The 16556-nt window shown below is 48.3% G+C and overlaps 1 protein-coding gene across 2 annotated transcripts in view; it reads right to left on the minus strand.

Moving 5' to 3' along the window:
- Positions 1 to 16556, minus strand: part of RAB11FIP3 (RAB11 family interacting protein 3) — an 80837-nt gene that overhangs the window by 58477 nt on the left and 5804 nt on the right. The gene's annotated exons all lie outside the window — the stretch shown is intronic.

Genomic DNA, 16556 nt, shown 5'->3' on the forward strand with positions numbered 1-16556 from the left:
GTTAATTAGTACTTGGCTGGTGCTCAAACTATTGCTTAGTCTTGAAACATAGGTTAGGCAGTATTTCTTGCAACCCAGTCCTCCTCTGCCAGAGACTTGTTTATTTTTATGTTTTTCTAAAGAGGTTCTATCTTAATTGGGAAAACTCAGTAATAGGCTGCCCAGTAGAAGGGCCCAATTAAGAAGATTCAGTGATAATGAACTGCTCCACGTTATAAATTTAGGTCATATAACTGAAATATTTTCACAATTAGACAATGCCCGAAGGGGAAAGAAATCACGTCAGCTAGCGAGGATTAGGATGCGGGTGCTGGAGCAGGCACACGTGTGGAGCAAGGGACACTTGTGAGACCCAGCAAGGGTGATCTTGGCACTTCAAGCAGAGCAGGCTACAGTTTGAGGGCAACACTAGAGGCATTCCTCATGGTCCAAACAAAGCCTTTGAAAAGGTCCATTTCGTTCCTTCCTTCCAGGCTGCCACAAGCCTGCCCTTCAGAAAATCCTTTACACCACCAATGCTTCTCAAACTGAGACAATCAGACATTTATGGTTGCACTGGATGATCTACCAGGTCTTTTCCAACCTTGATATTTCTGTGATTTTTTTCTGCTTTTAAAAAAAATGCAGACTCTCATGTTAAGAGATACTGAGGCACCTTTGTGTATTTTAGAGCCACATTGTTCAGCTCAGAAACAAGCCTGGGAGGGAGCAGGGTGCAAGAGGTGAAAAAGGGAATTGCACAATTCGCTCCGTACTCAAAGGCTGCCCGTGCCCTGCCAAACACATCGACCTCTCCTCCTCCTCCGGAGCTGTCACACAGGAGGTCTTCAGGCAGTCTGCAGTGCTGGACTTGTTCAGTCCTCGTGAGCACAACCAGTTGCCTTTGGACTCACTTGGGTGATCTCTCAGTTTTGATTTGTGCTTGGGGAAGAAGATGGTGAATCACCAAATCTCTCCTTCCAGGGAAGGAAACCTCACATCTAAGAGGAGACTTCACCTCCGGGGGTGAGGAGGACAACCGAGCCCAGCCGTGGTGCCTAGAGCTGCCCGACTCATTATGCATCAGCAGGGGTGTTGGTTTGCTTGCTTTTTGTTTTGCTTTTCTTAAACCCAGGTATGTGTTTATACAGGAAAATCACATCTGCAACACGCTCAGAGCTGTTCACCCATGTGTCCACATGGTTTCAAACAGGATGGGGGGAGGCAGGAGATGTCTCCGCTTCAGACATCCCACCTCCCTGCAGCAGCGGTGAGCACGCTGCCGGCACAGAGGAAACCACAGGGCTGAGACCATTAAAAAAAACCCAACAAATAACTCAGCTGTGCCTCTATGGGGCTGTCATGAGAGAAACCCCCAAGCCTCAGCGTGGCCCAGACTTGCCCACCCTCCTGCTATCACTGTCATGAATGGGGAAGATGACAATACAAGCATCTTTTCCAGATTTCTGTGGAACTTTTTTGGTAGATAGATAACAAAACTGCTGAAGTCACATGGCACACATTGACTTGGATGAGTCAGGCTTCTTGTATGTTAAACAGAGGTATTTTAGACTAATAAAAACAACTCTCAGGAATGTGTTGGCTCCAGTTAATGCATCTGGCAGCTTCCGAGTTCAAAAGCTGTAGCTTAATTTGTTATCTGTGTATACAGATAACAGAAATGCAAGTGACATTTAATCAGACTTGATAAGCCTACAAGTGATTATCATGACACACTCTAAAGTATACTTTCTGTAAAGGCCCAGCCCCGACGACACATGGGCCGTGCCAGGCAGGGCAGCTCACAGCGCTGCTGCACTGTGGGCAGCTTCTCAGGACCAAGGAGGGTTTCAAGCCCTCACGCCAATACCTCAGCAAGGCACCTCTCCCACACTGGTGCTTGTGCAAAAGAGGCAGAGCAGCTGGATAAGTATTTTGTTTATGCAAAAGAGCCACCTATGTATTTAAATTAAGCTGTGGGCAGGGGGAAACAAGAGATACGTTTCTTAAAACTTCACAATTTCATTATGGATGCAAGCAAACAAAAGCCACCAAAACCGATGAAGCTCAAAGCCCATGGTAGAATGTCTGTGCTGATCCAAATCTGTATTTGCTCTCCAGGCTTAAAAAGAACTCGGACCATTAAATAACCGATTGAGACAACATTGCCAGACTGAGCATGAGTGCCCGCTGACATTCAGAAGAGCTCACTACACATAGAAAACAAGAACATCAGCAGCGCCTGCCTGGACCCCCCAGGCTGCTGCAGGAAGCTATCCAGGAGAGCAGAGGCTGTGTCCTGCGGGTCAGTGCCCAGCATCTCCCAGCACCCACCATGATGGAGCCAGGGATGCTGGGGGGGGACATCCCTGCCCAGGCCCTTGACTGCCCACGAGCATCTGAACCTGCTTCTACCACCCTTGGGCTGCAAGCTCTGCAAGCCCACTACCTGCTCTGTGCAGGAGTGCCGCCTTTTAACTCTTCTGCAGTTATTTTCTGCTATTTCATCAACTACCTCCCAGTTCTACCACCGAAAGACAAGGCAAGATGCAAGTGTGATTCCCCTGGACCATATCTCCTCCCCAAGGGGTCCCAGCCTGCCCACCCTCCCCTTGCAAGGCAGCTGCTCCAGCCCTTCAGCCATTTTAACCATGTTTCCTGTTCCCTCCTCAGCCCCCCCATCCTTTTTGAAGATGAAGGCCAGAACTGCACACACTATTCAAGACAGGGTACACCAAGATCTTGAACAATGACAGGTATCCTCAGTGCTACCCCGGTACCCCCCTCCCAAGGCCCACAGTTTTGTTCACACCTGAGCTGTCATGGCACCGAGCCCCTCGGGAACGGCCAGTGACAGCTCCAGCATCTCGCTCCTGGGTTGTAACTGCCACTTTTCTCCATTTCTTGATTTTGATGACTAGGCTAAAAACCCTACCTTATTAGGACAGTTGGGGAAAACCCCAAGCATTATAGCTCAAACCATTTAAGATTAGCAAATCTTAGCAGCTATGAAGTCACAGATTTGTTGTTTTTAGCTAAAGACTAATCTGCAAGAGTGGAGCAGTTAACTCCACACTCCTATTAGCACAAAAGCGAAAGTTAACACTCTACCAAACTGCAGAGTTAAGCTAAAACCAGGCAGATATAAGCTACAGTCACAGGGAGGTGCTGGCTGCTTTTGGCCAGCAAGAAATATTCAAAACAAAGGTTTTGCTTAATGTGTTTGTAGCTGGTTACAAACTCTTTTTGAAGAAAGCAGCTAGAAATACAGAGCATTAAAGAGTCAAAGAGGATGACGTGGTTTAAATAGCCGATTTAAATCGTGGTGGAAAGTGAGAGGTTTAAACTAATTGAAGTCAATCTACCTTAAGCTGAGCACAAGCCTGCAGAAGCTGAACGGGTGGTGAGCCCTGCTGAAGGGGCTCTGCTCAGCCCTGTGCTGGGGACGAGGCACAGCCAAAGGTGGAATGAGCTCCTGGCATGAGTCCGTAAGGGATTTCTCCTGGTAAGGGACACACAGAGGGAAGCAGATTGGGGAGGAGGAGGAAGGTTATCTAGCATCTCAACAACACCACAAGAACTACTCATTGCACCAACCACACTACCACATCTTCTTCTGTATTAAAGAGCTCTGCATACTGGCAGGGTGTTTTGTCTTCCAAAACCAACAAGATTTGCTGCCAACCAAACTCAACAACAACCCCTTTCAACCAAGCCACCTCCAAGCACGAATGCCAGCACCGTGCCGTACTGCTGTACCGGCTGTTAACGGCTTCCCCACCATGTGGAGCACAACGAGGGTTTCCTTGCTTCGACACAGTAAGCGACTTTGAGCCTCAGCTATGCCAACAGTGACAACCCCAAATTAACACAAAGGCTTGGCAGCCACACAATGAAAGTTTTCCAGGGAGGTGAGGGATTCCCCAGCTGTGAGTGGCCCTGTTGAGCAGGCTGGAGGAAGAGGAAAAGGAGGCTCCAGGCCTTTTCTCTTTATCCTTATGGATGCTCCATGTCTCCACCACATAGCAGACGGATTCAGCAGAACAAAATATCCACTGTGCTTCTTTTAAGCGTTCATCTCCGAAGGGAGCGAGGGCTGCGCTGGCCAGCTGACACCCTCCTTGTAACCCCTGAACCTGCCAGATTTCCTTCATATTCTGGCAGAGACTGGGGCTGAATCAGCTTCCAAAAAGAAATTTTTTTGAGGGGTGAAACGAGGGCTGGAGATTTCTAGTGGCCACAGCAGTCAGGCACGCCACAAGGAAGAGCCGGCAGAGCTCAGCTCCTGCAGTCGTATGGTATCTCGCAGGGGTGATGCTTCCAGCCTAGCCACAACCAGGGCCAGGTCTCGCCCTCTGCACCACATCAGCTAGTTATTAGATGATACCCTACTGAGAGTAGTAGTCAGCATTTCAGTACTGTTTTACTCTACACAGACTCTGGAAGTAAATCCAGAGGGGAAAGAGGAGGAATCAATATTGACATATTCATCATAAATATCCCCAAATACTCAAGGCAGGCCAGCAAGCAGGCTGCAGTTCCCACTGAGAACTTGTGCACCTTGCAGTCTCACACATGCTGCAATAAGCAAAGATGGATGCTTTTGCCTTGAAGTTTCTCCCTCCTTTCCTTGGAAAGGATTTGACGTGTGGTCTCAGTCTTCTGGGTAATAGCACAAGCGCCAAGGTAAGTCATGGGAAACCGAGCGAGGGTGGAGATGTGGTCTGCTTAACAGGTGACTTCTACTCTCAGACCCCCAAAGGGACCAATCACATGGTTACGTGCAAGAACCTGGAGAGGGGTTAAAGGCGTAGAGAACCCAGAGAGCTGTTAGAAAGATGCCAAGAGACACGTCCAGATAAGGAACAACATGCCAGAGACCTACCAAGAGTCTGGTTGAACCGGGCATCTGACTTGGCGTGTTTTGGCCACTTGAGCAATCAACAGGGACAGACCTACCCATCCAGGAAAACATCCCCAAAACCAGTAAGCCCCGTCCAGATTCTGACTGGGTGACTGTGAGGAACTGAAGGAGCTAATGCCTCAAACATTCATTGAACTGTTTGCTGCACTGATATTCTAAGGAGGACCGCTAAACATCGGCTCTATTGTGTAGGCTTGATACTCTGCATAAGCAATGCAAGCCTAATTGCTGGTACTGTACCCCTGAAAAAGAGCTGTAGGACTGGTAAGAGGAACATCTGCCCCAGAAGGAGCCAAAAGCTGGATGATCACCCGAGAAGCACAAAGTCAGCGAAAACCTGCGGCAACTGGGGGAAAGGTAAAGGCAGCGGGGGGAGATCGCGACCCACTCAATTGGACAAAAGGGTTAATGCACCCCATCCCCTCTCAACACATGCACAGAACCCATGCTCCATCTTTCCTCATCGTGCTAATGAGTCCATGGAAAACCCACTTCTTGTCTAGTATGCAAACCAGCCAATAAAACAAACTTAAAAGGTGACAGAAAACGTTGCTGGGTGTGCACCCACCACCTGAGACAATGCTGGAACCTGGGGTGGTGATCCAGATTCTTTACCTCTCTTTCTCTCCCTTCCTTTTCTTTTCTTTCTTATAGATTTATCAATAAGAGGCCACATCACTTATTGTCCTTTTCCAAGTTTAAGTTGTTTCTACCAGAAGGAAAACATTTTAACCAGTCATTTGATGTCATTTCACCTTAATTTAACCAGAGTGGATCATGAAACCGTTAGAATGGTCCCAGTCTGGGTCATAACAGAGACACAGCATGCTTTTTGCTGGCTGGGCCTTGTTTTTAGCCCAAAACATCAGATGAGCTGTTAACACAATGGCCAGAGGAAGACTTTCACCAGGGAACTTGTTGCCTTACTTTGACCTGCTGGCAGCAGCCAGTGCTGGCTGGGGACTGTTGCAAAAAGCAGCAGCTCCCTGTGAGCAGTCCAAAACACATTCACATTTCACTTACTAAATTTCTACAGAAAGGCAAAGGTTTAGACTAAAAGGTGAGCACTGAGGCACTCAAACTAGAGCTCTGAAAGCAACTGCTCAGTGCAAGGGCTGGTTGGGTACCTCAGGCAGGCATTCCAGCAATGAGGTTGTGGTGAGCAGAGAAAATACGTGGTTTCACGTGTACATCCTGGTCGGCTCCAGTTCCCGGCCCCTCTGCCGCTGACTGCTGGGCTGGGCAAGCTGGGCTGCGCACACAAGCCCCCTCGACAGGAACACGCGGTTGTCAGCAAGCTGCAAGGCAGGGACCGGGGCAGAGAGAGACCATCCTACTGCACGGCTCAAAAGGAGCAGAGCTCCGCTACAGCGGGATGAAACAAAACCAGAGACACCTTGGGCCCCTGACACCTCACAGCCCCCTCCTACAAACCCACACCAGTCCCACGCGCTTCTTGTCACACCTCCATTCATCAATAGGAAATATTTCTCTCCTCAATGCAATATTACAGGAGATTGATACGTTTGAGGACCTACCCTTGCCTTTTCCCCTCCAGAAGAAGTGGGAGCCTTTGTGGTCAAATTTAACCACAGAGCGAGACAAGACCAGGCAAGGAAGCAGGGTCCTGGCTAGACAAGCTGCAGCTTCAGCATCAGGTTCCACAGGGCCATTCTCCACCTGGTGCCTTTAAGGAAAGTCTACAGAGGAAAGCAGCCACCCCTTCAGTGGGCAAGGACCCTGGGTACACACAAGGGAAAGCAAGTAACTGCAGCTTTTCACCACCGCTGTTAACAGGCCAGAAAGATTTCCAAAACATTTATGTAGCTGTTTAATCAGCTTTGCATGATCAAGCACAGTGCATGCAGACATCATTCCCCACACATCTGGACGTTCGGCTCGAACAGACTCTGAAGTAGTACAAACAAAATAAAACTTCACTTTTAATCTAATGCTGAGCTTTTTCTATCAGCCTCTACTTTTCATTTTCTCTAGCTGGACCGCCCTTCCCTTTGCTGCCTGCACACTCTGCTGCTTGGATCTCTGCCCGGCTTGGTGCAAGGCTCCACGCTATGTTAAACATGCCCAAAGCCAGCTTTTATCTTCTGTTTGGCCTTAAAAAAGGCTGCTCAAACCACCTCTCCTCATCCAGAGTCTTTGGACTGTAGCAGAGTCTGGTTTACAAGGACCTGTTTGCAGCCTGCGGTGTCCAGCAGTACCGGGCTTGCCTACGTGGTACTGCCAGAAAGGAGGGTCTCAGGAAGGGACAACACAGGGGACAGCAGGAGCAGACCCCTGCCTGCCAGCAGCCACTGCATGTGCCACCACACTTTCTCTGCCAGTTTACAACTTGCAGAGTTTCAAGCAAAACAGAGGACCAAAAATGCCCTAAAATCCAGTGGGTCTTAAACATAGGAAACTCATTTACACTAAATAACCAGGTCAAGAGAAATTCTGGGAATACAGGGGCCCAGCAAAGCCTGCTTGACTGAGAGAGGACATGAAAACCCAGGCACCTCTCACGTAATGCCAACTACCCTCTTCTGTCTGCAAGAAGCCCATATATGCTCTGAACATCTTTTATGTCTGGGGGGAAAACAGTATTGTAAATCACACAATCTCTGAACTCAAGTGGAGAGTAAGCCGAGCGCCACACTGGCATAACTGTCAAATAGAGGGGAATTTTAGCTAGTGACACTCTAAAGTGCAGGAGAGGGCTCACACCAGATGCTCTTCTCTTTATGGTTAGCCAGATCTTTGGCCTGAAGGAGTGCCCAGGAATTTAACAGAGCAAGCACATGCAACGTAAAAATCTCTCATGGTTATGCAAAGGTGGATGCAGCATCTCTACCCTCCACATTTAACAGAAGGGTATGAGCTGATGTACTCATTTGTAAAAAACCACTTTGCCTCTCAAGGCTAAACCCATCCTCTCCAGGAAAAGAAATAAAAGTACTTTAAAACGCTAATTACAGAAGTTGTGTTTTTTAATCTTTGGGAAATGTGCAAACATGCTGGAACTGCTGAACCTCCTGCAGCCAAATACCGGAGCAGCCGTGCAACTTGCCAAAGACATAGCTGTGCTATACAACCATTCTCTTTAGATCGTGCAGTCGCTAAATCAATGGGTTGCAACGTGATCAGCTGAAATGAACTGATCCCTGTTAATGCAGCATTTGTCTAGGCTAAGACCACATCTATCCTCCCTGTGCTGGCTGCTGAGAGAGCATTAACATGCCAACAATGTGAGCGTAACTTAATGTCGCTTCACGCGACGTATTTCCCAGACTGTTGCTGTGATCTGAACCACGGTCGCGCCGATCCCAAAGGCAGGTCACACCGATCCCTTTCGGTGCTTTACTTCTGCAGCTTCATTAATGTAAACAAGCAGGCTGAGTGGAAGACTGATAACTTGGGATTACACTGGCTCCAGCAGTGTTTATAGGAATCAACTCTGTAATTTGTTAAAGGATCTGGCACTACAGAGGCAGAACCTCAGAGCAGGTTTCTATTCTGTTTCAATTACACCTAATTAATAAACCTTTAAAACACCCTCAAGGGGGCAGACCTCATTAGAGGCAGAAGCAATGGTCAATCGTGAGTAAACAGTGCAAGAGCTGCGTTATTTACTTTGCAAGTGGCGATACCTACCCAGGGCTGCTGCGAGCGCGTTGCACTCTGAGCTCCAGGAGATCAGCAGGCAGATCGTGTCTAGTCAAGTCTCCGTTTAGAGGTCTACCATAAGCACCGCTCAGTGAAGATGCTTTCTGCAACGTCCCTCCCACATCAGTTCACCTGTCCTTGCTGTCACTTCAGTCCCAGAGACTTGAAGCACTGCAGGGCCCTCTGCGATCAGTCTAGTACTTGAAACCAAGAATCGAGACATCTTTCTGAGAAGGAGAAAAAGATTCAGCTTGGTTTAGTCTCATCTATTCCTGCTTCAGAAGAAATAATCAAACCTACAATTTAAGGCAGAAGGGGAATAAGCCTTCTGTGGTTCTACATCAGCCCTCAAGTATTTAAAGAACTGTAATGGGAGAGGGATCACCCACAGACCAAGGGAGAGAAGCCCCAGCAGCTCACCGTTTCCTTGAAAGAAACCAAGCAAGTTCCCCAAGGGGAACAAGCTCCCCTCCTTTCCTACCTGCCCAGGAAGACAACATTCTCACCATTTAACACATTTACTTGCCTAACAAATCCTCCATCTATCCAAGAGAAAAGCTGCTTGGCATGCCATCAACTTTTGATGCATGTCACCTACTTGGAGCAGTTTCTACACCAGTCTTGCCGACTTTGGCCCTGAACCCTGAGGCACGATGCTGCTCACCAGCCTCTCCCAGGGTCAGCAGGCTCTTTCTGCAGGCAAAGGAAATACCAGAGGAGAGAGATGTGAATACATAACGAAGGAGAGAATTCCCTCCCCAGCAAACTATTATGTCTCCTTTTTGGAAGGGGAAAGAAGAAGTCTCCAAGTCAACCATGAGCCAAGAACAAGCCCAAAACTGATGGAGAGGAGCAAGTCTCCTGCACTTCCCTCCCAAAGCCACTGAGTGCCATACGCATCGGGAGCGTGCAAAGGGAAAGACGTTCCTTCCAATGCTCCAATTCAACCAGAAGAACAATGAGAAGCCAGAGTATGTTTTAAAATTTTAGCTGGCAGCCAGATGAGCCCGAGGACCCAGACCCTTCCTGCCCACCCTCCCAAGAAACCAGAACAAATCAGCGCATCCAGTCAGACTCTTGGCGCATAGCGTGGAACCAAACTGCAGGGTGTCTTTGCTAGCCCAGATTACCCATATTCAGCAGTTTGGGGTTTTTTACCTGCTCGTAGACATTCTTCTGGTCTGTACTACGTAACAGGCGTGAGTACAGGACATTTTTAGACCCTACCAGCTCCAAGGCTTATCTGCAGGCAGCCGTAATACCTCTACACTAACCACGGCTCCAGGAGCTTTGCTTTGTCGTATTTTTAAGTGTGTTCTCAAACATTGAGTATGACTATTTCCAAATTGTCCATCAATTGTTGTCACTGAAGCATAAAAACATATTTAAAGAAACAACTTCAAGGATGGTTTTTGGAAACACTAGCAGGAACATAAGTTACACTGAAACAGTTTTATCCAAATTAATTGCATTTGTCTCAAGTGTTCCAGATTTTCTGTTGCTATCTGAGTGCTCAAAGGCTTCAGCAGCAACACTCTACTATAAACATACTCATTTGTTTAATGAAACTTGAAGAGTTTTCTTCCTCCACCCTCCAAAACATCGAAGGCATAGTTTCTAGCTTTTGTTCTTCTAATGACACAGGAAACCTGTTCTCACCCTTCCAAACACACAGCTCAGAGGCAGGAGACTGCATGAAAGAAAGAAAAAAAAAAAAAGAATGAGAAAGTGTTTGGTGCCAGGTTACTTCTTACATAAAACACATGCATTAATGTAGGCTGGAGCCACCCTTGGGGGAAGAGCCAAGCACCACAACCGAAGTCACCCCAGGCTCGAGGCGGGACAGCCACATCCTAGCAGAGTGCAGAACTGGGGCAGAAAGCCTACGCAGGATTTCACAGCTGATGGAACAGACAAAAGCAACTCAATAAAACATGCCAGGAGGTCACAGACTGAGGACTAGGCGTTTTAAGATGCTGAACATTCTGCAGTGCCTGGTGTAGTTTCATGTAAAGTCTCCTGCAACAAAACCAAGTATTTCTGTGATAAGGGCTGTTTGGTTACGGAACAGACTGTCTGGGCTTATAAATCCAGAACTGCAGTTTTTGCTTCCGTTTCCTCCCAACCAGGTTTGAAAGCAGCTCAGAAAATCTCATGGCATATCCCAGAATAAATCCTCTCACTAGGTCGGGAGTCACTTTTACTAACTCCCCCTCTCCAAAATACAATTTACATGCTATAATCTCTAAAACAAGATCATAATAACCAGAAAAAGAAACAACCCATTACTGCCAATGCACAAACAAGCAAACCGTGAAAGCAAGGGGCAGAGAGTTGCATCTTTCAACTTGCAAACCCTGGGAATTTGGTGAGCACAAGAAGCCTCTTGGGCTGCAGAGGTGAAGCCCAGGTGAGAGCAAGACACGAGCCTGTCCCCGACCAGGCAGATAAATATTAGAGAGCTGAGCGTGAGAGAACTAACTTGCCTTCCCCAGCCAGACTGGGCCTGCCACACTATCAAAACTAAGTTTATCATAATACAAACAAGCATGATTCAGAGACCAGCAAAGCATAAAGACTCATTTCTTTTTTAGAAGCGCTTCAAATTATTTCCCTCCTTTTGGCAACCCTTCATGCAGCCTTCAGAAAGGGCTGTTTGTGCAAAGACAAGCACACAAAGCAGAAGTGCCCAGGGTGGGGGGGAAGCCCAGAATGGTTTCTAGGCTCAGAGGTAGATTCTCAGGAGGAGGGAGAAGAGGTCATGCATAGCTTGGGAAGCCCAGGACTTCAGGTGGGACTAAGTAACAGGCATACAAGCCTCTCCACAACAACAAAAAAAATGACAATGTTGATGCTTCTCCAGCAGCCACCACATGCCCAGCTATCTCACCATGCCCAGCACCCATCAGCTCCTCCAAGCAGAGGAACAGCAAGAGGTCTGGATTTTGCTCCCCACGCTCCAGCACGGCTTCGCAGGTCTCTGCCAGGCTGGCAGCCAAGTCACCTGCCCTTCAGCAGGGCTCTGCCTCTGCGCTTTCAGTTCTACCTCTCCCTCTGGCATCCCTCCTTCATCCACCACACCTCTGCCACGCCACCCACGCTGCCACCAACCGATGGATGCTCCACGGAGCCTGGAGAGGTGCAGCACCAAGTCCAAGAGCGAGTTCCCTGCTGCACACCAAGGTGTCCAGCATCTCCCTTGGACCTTTCAGGGCTTCTGCTCTCTGCATCCTCCCCCTGTTTTCCTGCCAACACAGTAGTCCAGAGCTCTTAGTAGCCAGGAAAGGATTAGCTAGTTGCTGCATCCATTTAGCAGGCACAGGAAAAAATTCCATAAGGATATCCAAATTAATTTTTTTTTTTCACCCAGCTGTAATCTCCTCACACACACAGAGTGAGTGGGGCGAAGACCTGCCACTCCCCTGGAAAAAAATAAGGAACGTGGCCACACGAAAGGGAGGAAACAGACACCTTTTAATGCCTCCGCAGCCAAAGGCGGCAGCAAAAGCCACAAGGTCCGGATCAGCTTTTAAAGCCAGAGTGGAACTGAAATTATTTTCCCATTAGAAGAGTTTCACTTTCAGCACAGCTATACTTTCCCCAGGCAGGAGAAGGGCCCCTCCAGCAGCCCCACTGTTTCATGCTGCGTTTGCTCAGGACCACAGAGCCACGGAGCGGCCGTGCAGATCCTGGTCCGGCACCATGCCCTGCGCCCCGCCACAGCAAACACTCTCCCTATTTGTTTCCTGCCCTTGACAGCTTCTGTTCTCAAAAAACTGTTGGTTTGGGCTCCTTTTACCTCCTGCACATTTTCCTGGAGCCCAGTTTCCTATTGGACTCTGGCAAACAGATTTTCCACCGGGCTGTCGGCAATCAGCTCCACCGAGTCTTGCCAGATTATGCAGCTCCCAGCACCAAGTCCTCTCCCCTCGGTTTTACTCCTTCTCAGGGGACAGGAGTAAGCAGGAACAGCCCAGCAGTCTCAAAGCTGAAAATCCCTGCCAGAAGCAGCAGTGACTCAAACTCAACATAACGCTACTGGTATTTCACCAAGGGATATTGTAGCAGAGGGAACAATAGCTCTTTTTTCTGAAGAACTACAATGCATTATTAAAAAAAACAAAATAAATAAAAATCAGGAGACTACCAGGCTGCTCACAACATAACCTAACAGAGGGACATTCAGCCTGCAAACAAAGCTTGGTCACCAGCTGTAACCAGCCCTTGTAACATGGACAGTAATGCTGCTCTTCCCGTACAGCACCATGGGACATCCCCAGAGCTGTCACTGTCCCATGAGAGGACCCTGGTGGCCTCTGCAGTTCCGGGCACACGCCAGAGCCAGGACTCACACAGGCAACACCAGAATTGGTGTCATTTAAGCAAGCACTCAATTTTGGGTCAAATACCACTCCCGATTGCTTGTTTCAACTAAACTAGGTGCCTCAAATAAGGTAACGCTCAGTGAGTAAATTCAGCACTTTGGTATCACCAGTATTTCTATTACAAGGTTTTTTTGCTTATACAACAATAAGGAGCTGGCCGGGGAGAAGCCGTGCTTGGAGCACACCAAGCAGCCTGGACCCCTTCTCCCCAGCAGCCTCCACACGTCTCTCTGCTGTAAGAGCAGTTTTCTCCCTAGAGGGGGGAAAGACCCAGACCAAAACCAGGGCTAAAGCAGGCACCAGCCCCAGGGGGTTCACAGCCGTAAGGAAGCCTCACGCCAGCAGCGGTGAGCCCCAGTGCAGAGCCGGAGCTGGGAGGCGAGGGGCCGGTGGTGCTCCTGCTGCACGGCTGCTGGCCAGGGCTCTCACTTCCTCACCTCCATTGAGAAAAACCCCAGCCCAGCCCCAAAACCACAACAGCAACATACTGCAGAAGTACCTACCACCACTTACGTGGCTTTGATTTTGAGTTCTGCTTATGCTCACTTCCAGCCTGCTTTCTCCTTGTGGGACAAACGCCATCCACTCCAGCCTGGCGGTAGCAGCAGTTTGGGGGGAAGCTGTCCCCAGTGTTGCCCTTGGTCATGTTTCCTCTTCTTCCCTCCTCCCCCACAGCCCACAAGGCCGTTAATAACTTACTCTGACCTGGACCACCTCCAGCAGACACTCTACAGAGAAGGGGAAACCTCATCACGAATCAAAGTTTAGGAAGAAGAGACAATTTCTGCCCAACTCTGAGCAATGCAGAAAGCCCAAGCTGGCATTTCCACTGCCCCGTTACATCTTTGGGGCTATTTCTTGGGCTTGGATGTTTCAGGTTCCCTAAAGAAGGTTCATGCCACGCAGCACTAATCTGAACTGTGACCCCCACTTATGTGTACAGAGGATGAGCTCCCTTTGAGCCTGTAGGTATTCCAGTATCTTCCTGCTATCAAACCGAAATACACAAAGATATTAAGAAACTGTGATTTTTACACCTTATGAAATCCATAATGTCTCTCCCACTGTGTTCAGATAAAGTCCTGTTTCCACTGGGAAGCCTCAGACCTGGACCTCCAGCTCAGCAGCGCTGGTGGCAAGCATCAGCCTTCAGCAGCATCCCACACGTGCTTCGCCATTGTCACACAACCCAGCCACGTGTGGACCACCCTGCTGCCTCCACCTGTGTCACCAGCGATGCACAGCCCATCACAGCCCTGCTGCCACCAGCAGCGCTACAGCGCAGCTCAGCATGGACCTCCTCTAGGTAGAAGCATCCTGTTATAGCTCAATTTGAAAGGGGAATAAAAGATGCAATGCTTTTAAAGTGGAAGATGAAGGCTGAGAGGAGCTTTGGGGGGTCTGCCGGACTTCAACAACTAGAGAAGCACGACTGTCTCGCAGACTTGGTTTGCCTAGTTAAGCAAACAGCTGTACTGCAGATGTCATGAAAAAGCCCCGTCGTGCTGTACACTGAGAACATGCACTACAGTCCAAGAGGAGCTGGAAATACTTTTGGCATGTGGAAGCACAAGAGCCATGGAGAGTACAATTCCCCAAGGACAAATTCGCTATCTGTGTCAGCAGGCACATTTTCCAATGTGAACACAGTAGCAAGATCTCAAATCACTACCTAATCCTATTCATCCCTGTGAACACGCCTTCCTGCCAAACCATGGGCTCAGACCTGATGAGTCAGATGGCATTTTAAGCTTCAAGTTGTTGGAGCTCGCTTTCTGCCGTGTCCCTAACCAGCACCGCGCTCCCTGACCGCAGCACACCAGCTAAAATGTGCCACCAGAGAGGCATGGCTGCCTCTAAGGAGAGGCTCTCCAGAACCAGTCTGACAGCATTGTACCCACATTTTCCACGGGTATTTGAATTTACACAAACAAACGGAGGGAAAGGCAGGCATTGCTCACTCCAGGCTCACGTGGAGGAACCAGTCCTGTGCCCTACACCAGAAACCCAAGCAGGATTTTGAAAGGATGGAGCCAGGCAGGAGAAATCAGGAAAAGCTAGAGTCCACCCCCACCCTACTGCCTGCTGTCACAGGGACTGTACCAGCAGCCTTCTAGTGCTGGGAACCCGATGGTCCCAGGGGAGAGGGGAAGCTGAGGGTGGCCCAGCAGAGGCAGATCACCCTGCACAAGTAAAGCTGTAGGCTGCGGCTAATGGGAAGCCATTTGTTCTGCAAAAATTAAAAACCAGGAAAAAAAAAAGTCTGAGTTCAAAGCGGATCTCATCTGACAACAGGCAGCAAACGAAAGTCAAAACAAGAATAAAATTGAGAGAAATTATGTAGGCAATTGTTGTAATGACTATCAATTACTGGCTGTATTGAGTTACATAATGATATAAGCAACTCTGAAATGCTTTGAGAGCATTCAGTTATAAGCAATACCAGGTCAAAATGACTCTGAAAGAGCCGAATCACTATGTTGTGGTGCAGTTTCATATTCCAGTCAGTTAATTATGATGACCCCAATCCAATTTTTATTAGTCATAGCCTTAGAAAATATCCTGCTCCTGAGAAGGCAGAAAGCCTCTCAGGAATTCACCTCCTATCCACCTTGCCCCACACCATGAAGGAAAACTTTGGAAGAGTTTTTGTTGCATAAAAAAACCCAACCCCTCAAAAAAACCCTTGCAAGCAAATTTAACAAATAATTAAGAAAAACCCCAGCCCTGAAAACCTTTAGATGGGGTCCTTTTCCCTTGCTAGGGCTCCTGACCCAGCCTCTGGCAGTGCTCACCCAGTACAAACTGGCCTCACAGCTGGGGATTATTGGGTGCCACATCACACCCTACTTCCCTGGAAATGCCCAATTTGCCCCCTTGCCCACAGCATTTGCCAACTCTATAAAGGTGGAATTGATGCTTTTTCTTTCTTCTGGGAAGTGGGGGGGGAAGAACATTTCTTTATTTGCAGAAATTTACTTGAATTCCACAGGAACACATCTAACTTACCCACATCTGTAATTAAAATAAATCAACACTCTGCTCAGCAATGGCTGTATTCTCAGTCTGAAGGAGAAAGGAAGAATAAAAAGGTTTCTTAAACAAACTGGTAGCTGGGATAAAATTACCATCACCACCCTCCTCCCAGCCCGTGCAGACAAACCGTGCCTTTGAGTATTCACAGTCCTGCCAGACTTGATCCAGCTCGGATAAGCCATCAATCTGATTACAGCCACAAACGTAAGTATGAAACATATCACCGAAAAGATCTGTTTGTGGTATGATACGCTCTAACCCTTCACAGCCGCTCTGAGAAGGGATGCCTTCAAGAAGCTTAAAGCCAAAACTCAGCAGGAGAAGCAAAAACCCGGGAGCCCAGAAATCATCTCTTTATTGGAGTCTTTGGGACATTTACAAATGGATAAACTTGCAAATTCCATTTTCAGCTAACCGGCAACCACCTCGCCCAAAATACATTACATGAAATATGTTGGCTTGGAAGCATTTTCGTCTCAAGAGGGAGAAAGAAAAACTCCCATCTTCGAGCTCCCGCAGAATACAGATGTGTTATTAATGATGGTAAAACATCCTTTGAAGAGGGAGGC

This window comes from Strix aluco, chromosome 15, assembly GCF_031877795.1.
Source record: "Strix aluco isolate bStrAlu1 chromosome 15, bStrAlu1.hap1, whole genome shotgun sequence".
In the NCBI taxonomy this organism is placed as follows: Eukaryota; Metazoa; Chordata; class Aves; order Strigiformes; family Strigidae; genus Strix; species Strix aluco.